General features: G+C 43.4%; 1 protein-coding gene across 13 annotated transcripts in view; it reads left to right on the forward strand.

Moving 5' to 3' along the window:
* Positions 1–15,350, forward strand: part of ZNF462 (zinc finger protein 462) — a 153,254-nt gene that overhangs the window by 95,464 nt on the left and 42,440 nt on the right. The gene's annotated exons all lie outside the window — the stretch shown is intronic.

Here is a 15,350-nt window from a genome sequence, read left to right on the forward strand (position 1 = left end):
TCCATGGTGCCGCACACTGGCCATGACCCTCTGGAGGCTGAGGCACGCAGTGGTGCGATGGTAGGGTTGCCTCTTGGTACAGACCCTTGGGTTTCTCATATTGGGTCTTGGGCAGATACTCTGTGCCCAGCTGAGCCAGCAGTCCCCAAGGAAGATCAGATGCCCTCCTGGGTAATGAAATAAAATCCAGAAGTCCATGCAGGTGAAGAAGTTTGAGACAAAACCCCCAAGAGAGAGTGGGGTACGCCAACCAATCAACCAGTGCATATGTACTGTTGATCAGATGGAAGAAAGTGCCATCAAGAGAAAGAAAACCCTGTAACGGGCAGAAAAGGACAGGAGCAGCAGGGTCAGGGAGAGATGTGCATGAGAGTGTCACTGATGGTGGGGATGATCACCACACCTACCGTATACCCAAGGACCTTGCTCAGAGCTGGAGGTGAGCGACTTCCCTGGTGGTCCAGTGGCTAAGGCACCACACTCCCAATGTGGGGAACCTGGGTTCAATCCCTGATCAGGGAACTAGATTCCACATGCCACAACTCAAGATCCTGCGCGCTTCAGCTAAGACCTGGTGCAATCAAATAAATAAATAATAAATATTTTAAAAAAAAGAAAGCTGGAGGTGATGTTAGGATGAAATAGACCCTAGAATGGTTACCAGGAAAGCCTGTAAAGTTTGGGAATTAAATTTACTTTGATGTGCCTCTTCATACTACTTGTGACCAAACTGTGTGCTGAGCTGTCTTACAAAATGGGGGTGACTTGGTGTGTTATTCGGGTTGAGCCTTGCCTCTGGGCTGGATCCAGGCTCCTTGGTCGGTTCCCTCACCGTGGCAGCCATCCTCACCTGCAGAATAAAGCTCTTAGTGCAGGAGGGGCAGTGCAGTTGGCTTTGCCCAGAATCAGTCAGTCAGAAACTAGCAGCTGAACATCTGCCGTGTGCCCTGAGCTGGGATGAATGTCAGTTACATCTGTGTAGAGCCGTGTAAGAGATGCCCGTTCCACTCCATCCCGCAGTCCAGATAAGGAGATCAAATTCTTTCATCTACCGAAAGCTCTCCATACACACCAAGAGACAATTAATCATTTAGTGCAAAATATACCACGTCAGCTTTAATTGCGGTGGGACTGAGGCCCTTGAAGAACCCCCACTTCACCCATGCCAGGCATTATGCTTCACACACTGCTATCCTCTGCCCGTGGCACCCTATGCAGCTGTCGGTGTCGCCAGCTCCAGTTTGCAAGTGAGGAACCAGAAGTCTGCTTAATGGAGAGTCCCCAGGGTTAGGAGGAGGTGTGCATGCCCCCAGGGAGCTGAGAAGTGGCCTGTTCCCAGATGCTCCCTTGGCTTTCCCATCTGTAAAGTGGGAAGTAACAGCACGGCTTATGTTACAAGGTCGTGGTGAAGATCAAGGAGAGACTTTGTGAAGAAGCACCTGACAGAATTGCAGACTTAGAGCTGCTAGGCCAGTAAAAGATGAGCCTGGATCTCACTGCCTGGTCCCTCTGCTTCTGGGAGACTCATGCCCTCCACTTGAGCCCAGCATCACTAGCACTTGTCCTGAGGGGGAGTTCGGAGTGGGGAAGTGTGTGTCCTAATAGAGGGACTTACTGCTTTAATGATGATTAAAATATATAACTTTATCTAGAGCCAGGATTTTCTTCCCCTGCTTGGGAATAAGTGAAAAGAAAAGAAGAAAAGGCTAAGAAACCCACTGGGTGTGTTGGTTCAGAGATGCCCGCTGCTGGGAGACAATTTTAGAATAACTGCGCTTTAAAGTGTGGCTGCTTCCTCTTGTTCTTGATCCGCTGTGGTTGTTCTCACCCGATTTCCATACCATCGCTTAGAACTCGACACGTATCTAAATATATACACGTCTCCTCAGATGTGTTCTTTCCTCTTGATTTTGCTGAGCTTTTGAGAAGTCTCTGCCTTGTTCCCTGGGCGGGCTCTCCCTGGCCTGATCGTTGCAAGCCGTATGCTGTGACCGCCTCCTTGAAGTCAGCGGGTATCTCCCCTCCAGTTGAACCTTGAGGTGGAAGCATGGTGGCCTTGCCCACGGCCTGTGAGCTCTAAATACCGTCTGAAGTTGCTAGCAAGCTCTGGACGGTGGCGGCCAAGTCACTGATACAAAGAGGCTTTTGTCCTCCACGTTGCTCATTGGATTTTCTGTGTGGTAAAGACATCTATACGATCTAAACGAACAGCAGGAAGCATTACTTCCTCATCACACAATTCCAAAGAGTCACAGGTGAATTATGCATTCGATATTGTGAGAGCATCTCAGTGAACAATGGCAGATGCCACCCAGAGCTTCCTCCCGAAAAATAGGAGAAAGAGGCTCCTTCACCACACGTTCATTTGCTTCCTGACAGATTTCCAGCCAGTTTCAAGGCGGGTTTCTCAAGAACACACACTTTGAGTTACAAATATCATTTAGTACAGAAGGAATACCTGCAATGTTTGCTAATGGATGTGGCAGAAAAAGAACATGTTTTCGAAACTGGGGCATGCAGGAGCCCCAGGTTATGTTCCTGTCTCTCTGTTTACTGGCTGGGTGACATGAAACCATCTCTGCTTTTCTGAGCCACCAGAAGTCCTTCCGCAAAATGAATAACCTTACCCCACGTATCTGGGAGGAGAGTGCATCCATGGTGGAGGAGAATTGATAAAATATTTCATGCAATGAGAATGCACTGCTGAATGTCATCCATGAACACATCCTGGCTTGCAGAGGCATCTGTTGTCGTGGCCTTAGGAACTGACAGTGATAGCAAAGTCATGGTACATTTAAATACATGGTACGTCTTACACCTGCACATTTCACGAACTTCTGTACCTACCACAGATCTGTGCCTGCCAGTGGGTACAGAAAAGGAGAGAGAGCTGCATACTGATTCATCTGAAGTGGCTCCCACATGTCCTGATACCGTCTATTCCAGAGTTCAGACTCACTGCTGACTTAGGGTGAAAACCAGAAATTATGCCTGTGACTTCTTGGGATGGTCATGGATCATGAATTTCCTGCCATTCAAATTTTCAAATGTTCCAGAAGTCATTCTTCAGGTAATTAAAAAAAAGACCCAGATTTATTTCAATAAAAGTGGATCACTGTTTCAGTGGGCTGGCTCTATTAATGTCAGTGTTCAAAGAGAGAGTGACATTTGGTTAATTGGATTTTCCTGTTAAATCTTGGTTTTCCAGAGCAGTTTTCCCAGTTTGAACTCTTTTTGGATCTTTATACCATGTTTGTTGAGCACCTCTTTTGGCTCAGGCCCTGAACTAAGTTCTGGGAGTTAATGAACTTTAAAAAAATGTGATGGATGGATGGATGAATGTGTGCATGCACAGATATCCTACTTGCAAATAGACCATAGTCTGCTGGAGGCCAAAATAAATTAACCTGCATGCAGCATGAGTAGTAGCAGGAGAGCGTGAAGGCGGAGCTGAATAAGTGTTTCTAGAAAGATCAAGGAAGATCTTCATAGTGATGGTAAATTTGAACTGAATTCAGTCTTGAAAGATGAATTTGCCAGGCTGAGAAGTGGAAGAAGGATATTGCAGGAATATTCAAGGAAACGGTGAAAAAGAGCACAGAGAGTGAATGTTAGAAACCTTCCACATGGCTGAGAGTAGCGCTGAGTGGGAGCAGGGTGGGTGTGGACTGAGGTAGGTGTGGGAAGATGAAGGTGGACTAGGACACCGATGTTCAGAGGTTGGACATTTTCCTTGTAAGAAGGCATGAATACTTTGATCATACTTACTTTTGGAAAATGAAGGATCTTAGGGGGAGAAGGCTCTTGAAGATAGAAAGCCAATTAGGAACATCCTGCAATGCAGGTTTATACAAGCAACCACAGGGACTTGAGCAGAAGCAGGAGCTGTGCATCCGTGAGTGGGTCACAGATACGGGCTTTACAGGAGGTTGAACCAATAGGGCTTTCTCACTCCTTCAATGGAAGAGAAATGAATCAAGGATTCGTTTTGATTTGATTCACTGGGCGATGCCACAGTGGTGCTGCCACTGGGGAAAAATGATACAGAGACAGTTGTCCCCCACGATAGGACCTAGTGACTTGCAAGTCCAGGAATCTTCTGTTTTAGATCAGACTTGCCTGAGTTCCCTGCCAAAATATAGAGAAAATGAGAACATGAAGCTTCTTGCCAATAAGGCCTTTGAGAGAGCCTTTCAGTGACCTTACGGATTATGAGATACTAAATCTCAAAAACGGGCAGTGGCTTTTTTTTTTTTTTTTTTTTTGCTGTTTTTGTCATTTTGAAGACTTAACTTTTTGTTTTGTTTTTCCCTGATCATATTTCAAGGTTTTGTTTTTACTCATCAGAATGACAGGAAGTTTTCAGTGTGTGTTTCCTTCAAGTTTGGCCTCAACCTTCTTTTCAGGATCAGGCATTTGTTTTTCCGTTTGCCTCCATGACAACCAAGCCCAGCATTCCTATATATAGTCATCCAGCGCCCATTGTCCTCCTGGCCATTGTATCGTAATCTTGTGCACCCAAGCCAGAGAACTCTCCTGATGACAGAAGACAAGGAGGTCCTGGAGTCCTTGGCCTGGAGATTTTCAAGGCGTAATCAAAAGAAGGAAATAAAGTCACATGGCTGCCTCTAGAGATTTATGTTCCCCCTTTAGATACTATCCAGGAGGAGCTGAAATGGCTTGTGTTCCAAAGCTTAGTTTCTAACAGTTTTCCTTCAGGATGGTCCAGTCTTCTATCTGGAGAGCCTTTTTGAGAATCTTCCAAGGAAACACTTGGGAAGTTGCATTGGTGATTTGTAGTTGGTCGTGTTGTGGGTACCACATTCTGCTCCCTGTTAGGATGAAGTGAACAGCAGGTATCTTGAGAAAGAAACTGAGTTTCAAACAAATTCAGGTAGAACCTAAGAAATCTTGAATAAATCTTTTGAATCTGTGAATCATCTTGACAGCTCTATGCGACACACAGTTTTTTGTAACTTAGCTAGATAGACAGAGGTATAGGGTAGAATTTAAGAAAATTGCTCATAAATTCAATCCAACAAACATTTTCTTAAGTATATTTTTTTAATGAAAGGTTTTTTAAATGAAAGGACTATCAGTCTCTGGCTATAAAAGCACACAAGATACTATTCCTGTCCATCTAAAATTTAAGTCCAATGGGGGCAAGGATCCTTGCTGGTTTTTTTTCACTGAAAGGTACCCCAAGTGCCTTAGAAGTGCCTGGTACATAAAAGCCTCTCAATAAGTATTTTCTGAATTAATATAAAATAGAGTCAAACATTGGAGAAGGAAACAGCAACCCACTCCAGTATTCTTGCCTGAAAAATCCCAGGGACCGGGGAGCCTAGTGGGCTACAGTCCATGGGGTTGCAAAGAGTTGGATACTACTGAGCAACTAAGCATTGGGTCAAACATATGGATAGATACAGTTGAAACTTATTTGGTATAATCAGACCTTGTTTCTTAGTAATATTTGAAAATTTCTTAATGCAGGGAATCTTTTTGAAAATGCCTTTTGTGTTTTACTTTCATTCAAAAGTGCATTCATTCAGGGACTTCTTTGGCAGTCCAGTCGTTAAGACTCCTCACTTTCACTGCAGGGGGCATGGGTTCAATCTCTGGTTGGGAACTAAGATCCCACGTGTGGCTCAGCCAAAAAATAAAAAAATTCGTTCATCAGGATTGTGTTGTAGGATCAAACTTATGTCTGGGTCTTTTGATTGAATTCCCCATTTTTCTCTCTTTCATAAACCACAGTCACCTACACTACTTCTGGTTTCAGGTTTCTTTGAAGTGGAATGATAATTTAGACATTTATGAAACAGTCTTAGAGCAGAGTCCTTCTAGATTTTTATGTTCTCTTTAATCTTTTATCTTGCCAAAATGTAATTTGACAATTTTTTTTAGCAACTTTCTCAAATCTTTTCAAACATTTAACATAGCTTTCATAGAAATGGCAATTTTTATACCCATCTTTCATCCTTTGTGGTAATATTAATTAAATTGAATAAGCTCAGTAACAAATATAAATATAACAAGTACAAAAAAATTTAAGAGAAAATAAGACTGATTTTTGTTAGTATTAGCACAACTGCTGAAAGCAAAAATGGGTATGCCTGCTAGAGAAAGTCCCAACAATCAGCCCAATTCCTATTGCACTGGGATGCTTTAAAGTCAAGGCATTGATATGCCCTAGTTTGTTGGTGGAGGTTGCTTAAGAGAACTTACAAGTGTAAGCTGAATTCTAATAAGATCCAGGTGAGAATCACAGTGTGTATTGGCAAAGCACAGAGAAAGGGTTTCTGTCTGGGTCTGGGAGGGAAGGCGTTGGGCTGGGCTTTGAAGGATGGGTAGGGGTTTGCTGGGCATAAAGAAGAGGAAGAGCCTCGGATAGCCCTTGATCAAGGATTCCCGATGATGATATATGTAGAAAGTGCAGGGAATTGGAAATTAGCTAAAAGTGAGGCTGGAAGCACAGGGTGGGACCAGACTGTCGAGCTGTGTGTACCAAGGAGTAGGCTTTATCCTTGAGCCCTGGGGCATAATTATCATACTCCTGTAAAAAGTGATATACATTATATGTCTGTGACATGTACACTTGCCAAAGTAGAATAGATCTATAAGGAAGGAAGACCAGCTCATAGGGTGTTAGAGATGCCCATATGGGTTCTGTGGACCTGAAAGAGCAGTGAGAAAGGAAGACAGGGGGCTGGAGAGGAAGGTGATTGGAAGTGAGAAGTGATCTATGTCTCTGGGAAATGTGCTACCACAGGAAATGCCTGATGGTTGGAAGGAGGAGTCCCACACTTTGGGCTTGAATGAAGCGTTGACTCACTGACGCACATTCAGAGCGCCAGAGGAGATGTGTGAGCAAAGATGGTGGCTGTGTGTAGCATGCTGAGTTTAAGGCGTCTGCCAGACACCATTTTTCAGCTTTAGATGGAGACTCAGGTCATGTCTAAGTTCGCCAATAAGTAGGAGGATTCTCTTATCTCATTATTAGCAACCCTAACCTGGGTTGCTGTCATGTCCATGGAAATACTTGGACTCTTTTGTCCTTTGCCTGAGTTTCTTAGCCGTTGTATGATGGGAGCTGATGCTGTTCCAAAAGCTTCCTGGCTATTAACTGAATCTGCCTGCAATGAAGGGGACTTGGGTTCAATCCCTGAGTTGGGAAGATCCCCTGGAGAAGGAAATGGTAACTCCCTCCAGTATTCTTGCCTAGAGAATTCCATGGACAGAGAAGCCTGGAGGACTATAGTCCATGGGGTCACAAAGAGTCAGGCATGACTGAGCAACTGATACTTGCACACTTTCCAACCACCTAACTTTGGGCATTTACAAAATTTGTTGTTAAGTTATCAACAGGTAATATTCTGTTTCCATTTTCTTACACTGCCAACCTTTAGTTGCCAAATCACCTGCTTTTCTGAAGAAAATCATAATCCGTTCATCATTTTGAACACTATGCTATTTTAGGATCTGAAGATTTTTAATCTTCCCCTAAGCAATCTCTTTCAGCCTCCAGTGTACATAATTTCCCACTCAGACTCATCCTCTGATCTTTATTTCTTTTCCCTGTAGGAATTAAGTCACTTTTTTCCCTGTTGTGATAAGAAAGTAGTTGTTTAATTTCTATTTATGACTAAAGATGGAGGTGTGGTGAATTGAACATTTAGGTAGCTCCATGTTTGGTGTTGCTTTCATTAATTGACACGCTGCTGCTGCTGCTGCTAAGTCGCTTCAGTCCGACTCTGTGCAACCCCATAGACGGCAGCCCACCAGGCTCCCCCGTCTCTGGGATTCTCCAGGCAAGAACACTGGAGTGGGTTGCCATTTCCTTCTCCAATGCATGAAAGTGAAAAGTGAAAATGAAGTTGCTCAGTCGTGTCTGACTCTTCATGACCCCATGGACCGCAGTCTACCAGGCTCCTCCGTCCATGGGATTCTCCAGGCAAGAGTACTGGAGTGGGTTGTCATTGCCTTCTCCGACTGACACACTAGCTGATACTAATTCCATTTATTAGTGGAAATCAAGGTTATCTTGCCATCCTCCCTCTGTCTCTCTCACTCCCATTTCTGTCAGTCACCATGTATGGCTGATTTTGTCTTCTCCACTAGGACCATGAAGATAGATGCTCCATTGAGACTTTTTTGGGGGTGCTGTGTGTCACCATCAGTTATTTACACATCTGCCCAAGATGGTGAGTTGGCTTGAGGGCAGGGACCACATCCACCTGTTCCAGAACAGGGTCTTACATGGACTTAGATACTCAGTAAATGCTTACTGAATGAATGGGTGTCATTGAACCACCCCCCCACCCCACATCCACATCTAAAATTTGCTTGCCTGAAATCTTCTTGTCTTTTATTTCCTCCTGGTACTCTCTCCCTGATGAAAGAGCCTCTCTTCTAAGTCTGCATGAAAATCTAGCTCAAATAAAATGTGGTTGCTGGCACCAAGGTACTTCTGCCACTTTTTCACCTTCACTCACACCTTCTCTGCAGAGCTGTAGAGAATTGAGAATTGATCCTCGTGTACAGCCTCCTTTTTAGGTCACTCAGTGAGTAAGGGGGCTGTCCTCTGCGGCTCCCACAATTTACTGCTCAATTGACTCTTAACTCTTCCCTGTGTCTTCCTTAATGTTGCAATAGCTAAACTCCCCTGTTACTGATCATTTGTTCTCTGCTTCTTTTACTCCTTCAGTCAGTGGAGGAAGGGTGTTAGATGTGGATCAGGCATGTATCTTCATGACAGCCAGCTCCTCTGTGTCTCTAGATTTGGGCTTGTGGAATGCACCTCTAGTGCCTTTTTTTTTTTTCTTTTTGGCTGTGTCACATAACTGGTGGGATCCCCTGACCAGGGATCAAACCTCCAACCCCTGTGCCTTGATTTTTTTTTGACCACATGGTTTGTGGGATCCCCTGACCAGGGATCGAACCCGGGACTCCAGAAGTAAAAGCGTTGGGAGTCCTAACCCCTGTACCGCCAGGGAAGTCCCACCTCACACCTTCTTTGACTTTGAGTCCCTAGAGCCTGCTCATGGCCTGGCATGAAGAGGATGTCCACTAAGTAAGTGTTTGTAGAATCAGAATATTTAAGCAAGCTTCATTCTGTCAGGGCTTATTGTTCTTCCAGAGTTCAATAGATTTCCAGTGGTTGTTTCTGTGGGGTGGTGTGTTTTTGGAGAAAAAAGAAAAAAGAACTCTTTGAATGGATACTTAACCTGGGTTTGGCCAGAATTCTGGGGAGCTGGAATGAGAGTCAGAACTTTCCCATTTCTCCAGGAACCTGATTGAATGAGAGGGGCAGGAGGTCTCATCTGGAACTCAGCCCTTTCTCTGGTTTGAAGTCCTGAGCTGTCCAGGAGCCACCAGAAAGCACCCGTCTCCCATTGGTATTCGGATACCTTTCTTTCCCAGCCAAGTTCCCCCTCAGGCATGTTAGAGTGTTATCATTTGAGGGCAGTTTATCCAGCATCTAATCAAAGCATGACCTGTGGGCCGGCACATCTCCAGTTCTGGGTGCTTGGCGGTGCTTACCTGCGCAGCACGTGTATGCAAATGCCTGCTGAGTGATCCCTTTTTGTGTGTTTTTATAAAGCATTTTGAAATGTTGGATATTCTTTTCCTTTCCCAGGAATCTTACCTTGTTGATTCTTTTCTTCCCCATGTGCTCTGAAATGCTCATTTTTAGTGTTTTCTTGGTATTCAGTTGAATGTTATTTTCTCTCTAATTTCTATCCATTCGGATGTTACTTTCTGTCTTTCTGCCACCTTCTCTTTCTCCTCTCTGCTGTGAGTGTGTTGCTAATGGAACACTCAGGTGTTCTTTGGTGTTCTTCTGACTTGCTTCGTGGGACCCCAGAGGTTAACCTGTTGAGTACACATGCGTAATAGACAAGACTCATATTTTAAAGTCAGACAGATCTTTGTTCAAATCCTACCTCTTGCCTCTCAGTAGCTGTGTAACCAACCATTCTCAGCCCCAGCAACCTCATTGGTAAAACTGGGATGAGAATCTATGCCATAAGCAGTTGTTGAGGGAATCCAGTGCTGGTTGTTTGATAACTTCCAAACCCACACCTAGAAACACTGTAGCTGTCCATGCTAAAGTTCTAGTGTGAACCTACTTTTACAAAATCATTTTCCTATTATAGACAGCTTACAAAATGAATAGCTCCATATAACTTAGTTAAATTTATTTTATAACTGCAATTATAAATCATAATTTAATTTCCTAAACTCTGTGTATCAGTTCAGTTCAGTCACTCAGTTGTGTCCAACTCTTTGCGACCCCATGGACGACAGCACACCAGGCTTCTCTGTCCATCACCGACTCCCAGAACTTGCTAAAACTCATGTCCATCGAGTCAGTGATGCCATCCAACCATCTCATCCTCTGTCGTTCCCTTTTTCTCCTGCCTTCAACCTCTCCCACCATCATGGTCTTTTCTAATGGGTCAGTTCTTTGCATCAGGTGACCTAAATATTGGAGCTTCAGCTTCAGCATCAGTCCTTCCAATGAATATTCAGGACTGATAGCCTTTAGGATTCACTGGTTTGATCTCTTTGCAGTCCAACGGACTTTCAAGAGTCTTCTCCAACACTGTAGTTCAAAAGCATCAATTCTTCGGCACTCAGCTTTCTTTATAGTCCAACTCTCACATCCATACATGATTACTGGAAAAACCGTAGCTTTGACTAGATGGACCTTTGTTGGCAAAGTAATGTCTCTGATTTTTAATATGCTGTCTAGGTTGGTCATGGCTTTTCTTCTAAGGAGCAAGGGTCTTTTAATTTCATGGCTACAGTCACCATCTGCAGTGATTTTGGAGCCCCGAAAAATAAAGTCTCTTACTGTTTCCATTGTTTCCCCGTCTATTTGCCGTGAAGTGTTGGGACCAGATGCCATGATCTTAGTTTTTTAAATGTTGAGTTTTAAGCCAGCTTGTTCACTTTTCTATTTGACTTTCATCAAGAGGCTCTTTAGTTCCTCTTTTCTTTCTGCCATAAGGGTTGTGTTATCTGCATATCTGAGGTTATTGATATTTCTCCGGTAATCTTGATTCTAGCTTGTGCTTCATCCAGCCCAGCATTTCGCATGATGTACTTTGCATGTAAGTTAAATAAGCAGGGTGATAATATACAGCCTTGACGTACTCCTTTTCCAGTTTGGAATCAATCTGTTGTTCCGTGTCCAGTTCAAACTGTTGCTTCCTGACCTGCATACAGATTTCTCAGGAGGCAGGTAAGGTGGTTTGTATTCCTGTCTCTTTCAGAATTTTCCACAGTTTGTTGTGATCTACACAGTCAATTAATTGGCGTAATTAATGAAGCAGAAGTAGATGTTTTTCTTGAACTCTCTTGCTTTTTCTGTGGTTCAGTGGATGTTGGTAATTTGATCTCTGGTTCCTCTTATAAATCCAGCTTGAACATCTGGAAGTTCTCTGTTGACATACTGATGATGCCTGGCTTGGAGAATTTTGATCGTTACTTCATTGGCTTGTGAGATGAGTACAATTGTGTGTTGGTTTGAACATTCTTTGTCATTGTCTTTCTTTGGGATTAGAATGAAAACTGACCTATTCCAGTCCTGTGGCCACTGCTGAGTGTTCCAAATTTGCTGGCATATTGAGTGTAGCACTTTCACAGCATCATCTCTTAGGATTTGAAATAGCTCAACTGAAATTCCATCACCTCCACAAGCTTTGTTGGTAGTGATGCTTTCTAAGGCCCACTTGACTTCGCATTCCAGGATGTCTGGCTCTAGGTGAGTGACCACACCATCGTGGTTATCTGGGTCGTGAAGATCTTTTTTGTATAGTTCTTCTGTGTATTCTTGCCACTTCTTAATATTTTCTGCTTCTGTCAGATCCATATCATTTCTGTCCTTAATTGTGCCCATCTTTGCATGGAATGTTCCCTTGGTATCTCTGATTTTTTTGAAGAGATCTCTAGTCTTTCCCATTCTTTGGGAAAAGAATTCTAGTCTTTCCTCTATTTCTTTGCATTGATCACATAGGAAGGCTTTCTTATCTCTCCTTGCTATTCTTTGGAACTCTGCATTCAGATAGATATATCGTTCCTTTTCTTCTTTGCCTTTTGCTGCTTTTCTTTTCTCAGCTATTTGTAAGACCTCAAAAAGACAAAATTGTCATCTGAGGAGGTGTTACAAACTCTGTGTATAAATAGTCACAAGTCAGAGACCAACATTCTCTGCTGAACTGCACATCTCAGGATTGGATTAAGAATGGATGTTGGTTCCATTGTAGATATTTCTGGCCATGCCAGGGGTAAAGACGGAACTTGTGTGGCCTGCAGTTGAGTACAGAGCTTTTCTCTGGATTCACTCTCCTCTGCTTCACCTGCTGTATGTTCCCATGACCACAAGTCGGGCCCTCGGAGCAAGCACAGGGTCTCTTTTTTTACTTTCCTTTCTTAAGCTTGGAATGAAAGAAAATAGTCTTAATGATGATTTTTAACATATGTGACATACCCTTCACTGCTAACAATCTGTTTATCTTTCTAACTGGGCATGAAACCACCCTCTTCTGCTCTTCTGGCCGGGCCTCGCGAACACTGTGATTTTATATAGCTCGGCAGGTAGACTTTTTTGGGATAAGTGAAATCAGACCTACTCATATCTTCATCGCTTTAGTGCCTGAAGTGTTAAAGTTTGTATTATTCACAAACTCCAAGTGAGAGCAAGGAAGAGTGTGCCTTGGCACAAGAGAGGACAGTAAAGCTGTCAGGAGACCCCAAAATTGTCACCTTGGCATTCTTTCAAATGAATCCCAAGTGGTGGGATCTGCTTATTTTTGTAAGTAAACCTGTCCACCTGATTCTAACCAGGAAAGAAGGAACTTTATGACACAGGTGCGTAGAGTTGTTCTTTTCACATTGCCATCTGAGGCAGGTGATGAATTTCCTCTCTTGGAATGCTTTCTCCACGACTTCTTGCATTTTTATTTCTTCAAGTTTCATATCACAGAAGTACCAGTGTGGAAATCGAAGAATTTGTTTTTTTTGCGATAGAGTAATTAATACGCCTTAGACCCTAGAAACGAGAAAAAATGTATTGTCAAATGCCTTCCCCTTGGGGAAGTTTACCCAAGAGAGTTGTTCGTGTGCTAGACTAGGGATGGTGGAAGGTAGGAGAGACAGATTGACCTGGCTGATCATCACATTAGGAGCCACTTTGTGATTTTGTTATAAAGGGATTGAAGCTGTCCAGTGTCTTGTGTCCGAGGTGAATGCCAGCATGCGTGCTAACTTGTGGGCCTCACTGAGGTGGGTGCTGAGTCTTGGAGGCAGTTGTTTCGGCGCTCAGTTGTATCCAACTCTTTGCAACCCCATGAACTCACCAGGCTCCTCTGTCTATGGGATTCTCCAGGAATACTGGAGTGGGTTGCCATTTCCTTCTCCAGGGGATCTTCCCCACCCAGGGATAGAGCTCAAGTCTCCTGCATCTCCTGCATTGGTAGGCAGAATTTTTACCACTGAGCCACCTTGGAAGCCCACGATGGAGGCAGTCGTGGCTGCTTACTGGGAAACGGACTGTTCTTTGATTTGGTGTCTGGGTAGACTTGTGAATGGTCGACAACTCTGGGCAGTTAGACCTGACTGTGGCCTTGTCAGTTGCAGAATTTCTTTCCTACAGAATGGAAGGCAAGCCAAAACCAGTGCTGCCCAGAGGTTAGGGCTGACCAGGGTCCTGGGGTGGTGGCACTTACCCAGGAGCTTATGTTCCTGTTAACAAGAGAGGCGGGCAGAGAGTGCCTTTTGCTTCATTGTGCGTGTGTCTTAAACAGAAACTAGTGTTGAGAGCTTAAATAGAAAACATCTCAAACAATCCATGAAATGGTAAACAAACCTGCTATTGAGGGAAAGAAAGAGAAGTTGACAATTGCATTATTCTGATCCTGAGTGGGTTCATCAGCTAAGGTCGAGGAATAAAGAAAAAGGAGATAAAAAGAATCGGGTGAAATGAATTCAGTTGTGTCATTTCTTTCTTCCTTTGTCTTCGGTTTACACCTGGTAATGAACCCATGGAGGCTTGGAGATATTGTTCAAGTTTCCTTTTGTTTTATTTGTGTGTGTGTATGGCAGGTTTGTTTACAATTTCCAAAGGGTTTTTTTTTTTTTCTTTTCCTCAACCCTGAGGAATACAAATTGAGGAGGGGGAGGAGAAAACAAGAAGGGAAGGTATTTTAGTATTTTGAAGACAGGAGGTGGCCCCACAATACAGGAAGCCGCTGTTTTTGTTTTTCTTTTCAAAGAGGCCGACGGGATGGATGGTACCAGTTTCATCAAATGTGAGTTTTTACAGAGCCCTCGTGTGTCCCACCTGGGGGAGTCACACTTTGGAAAATTAAGTGTCCATCAAATCAGGAGGAGGCTGGTACAGTTCCTGTCCTGTTTTACCCCTGCTTTTTTGAAAAGCGTAAGAAAAGAGCCCTTTGTTTTCTTTTCAAGGAAAGTTCCACTGAAATTCATCTGTATGGGATTCACAGAGTCCATTTGTGTCTTTCATGGGTAGACATAGGTTATACAGGACAATGTTGATGACAGTGTTGGTGAATTCCTGACCTCAACATTCAGATCGGTGTGTTGGGAAAAGGTTGAAGACCTTTTATTCCCCCCCACCCCCACTTTCTCTCTCTTTTTTTTAAACTTAAAAAAAATTGTTTAAAGAGGAAACTGAGATTTTTCTCACCTACCTTTTACATCAGCTTTCCCCACCGCATGCCAGTTGAGCTTCACAGGCTTAAGATTTGTGCCTGTTACTTCCGACATTTTCCTCCGAATTGCAAAACTTTCAAATACCTTTCAGGGAGACTTGTTTGGAATTTCATTTTAATGGGATTTATGAATAAATCTCCATCTTAATGCTGACTAAGCTTTAAACATCCATTCCTGGAGAACACTATTGGATTTTTATATTTTAAAATTTAAATCACTTGACAGTGAAGGCATAAAACATTTTTATATTTGTGAGTGCCATGTGCTTGAGCATTTCTGTTGAAGACCCTTTTTTTTTTTTCTTTTTTTCCGGTTGGCTTGAATAATTCTGTTCTGCAAAGTTGGAGATACTGCGTCTTCTACTTTCCTTTCTCGTGCGGATGCCTGTGTACATTATGCGGGCTCATTTATCTCACCTACAGGGACGGGTATTCTGTGGCAGCCTGTTGCCACACTGCAATTTCCTTTAAAAGACAGTTTACTTTCTTCCTTCACTTTGAAACCTTTAACCTCAGAATTTTATTTTTAAATGCCACGAACCCTCAAAGTCAGATTAAAAGAGGTGACGCTTCCTGCCTTCCCCCAGAGATGCGTTGTAGAATGTA

This window comes from Cervus canadensis, chromosome 30, assembly GCF_019320065.1.
Source record: "Cervus canadensis isolate Bull #8, Minnesota chromosome 30, ASM1932006v1, whole genome shotgun sequence".
Classification (NCBI taxonomy): Eukaryota; Metazoa; Chordata; class Mammalia; order Artiodactyla; family Cervidae; genus Cervus; species Cervus canadensis.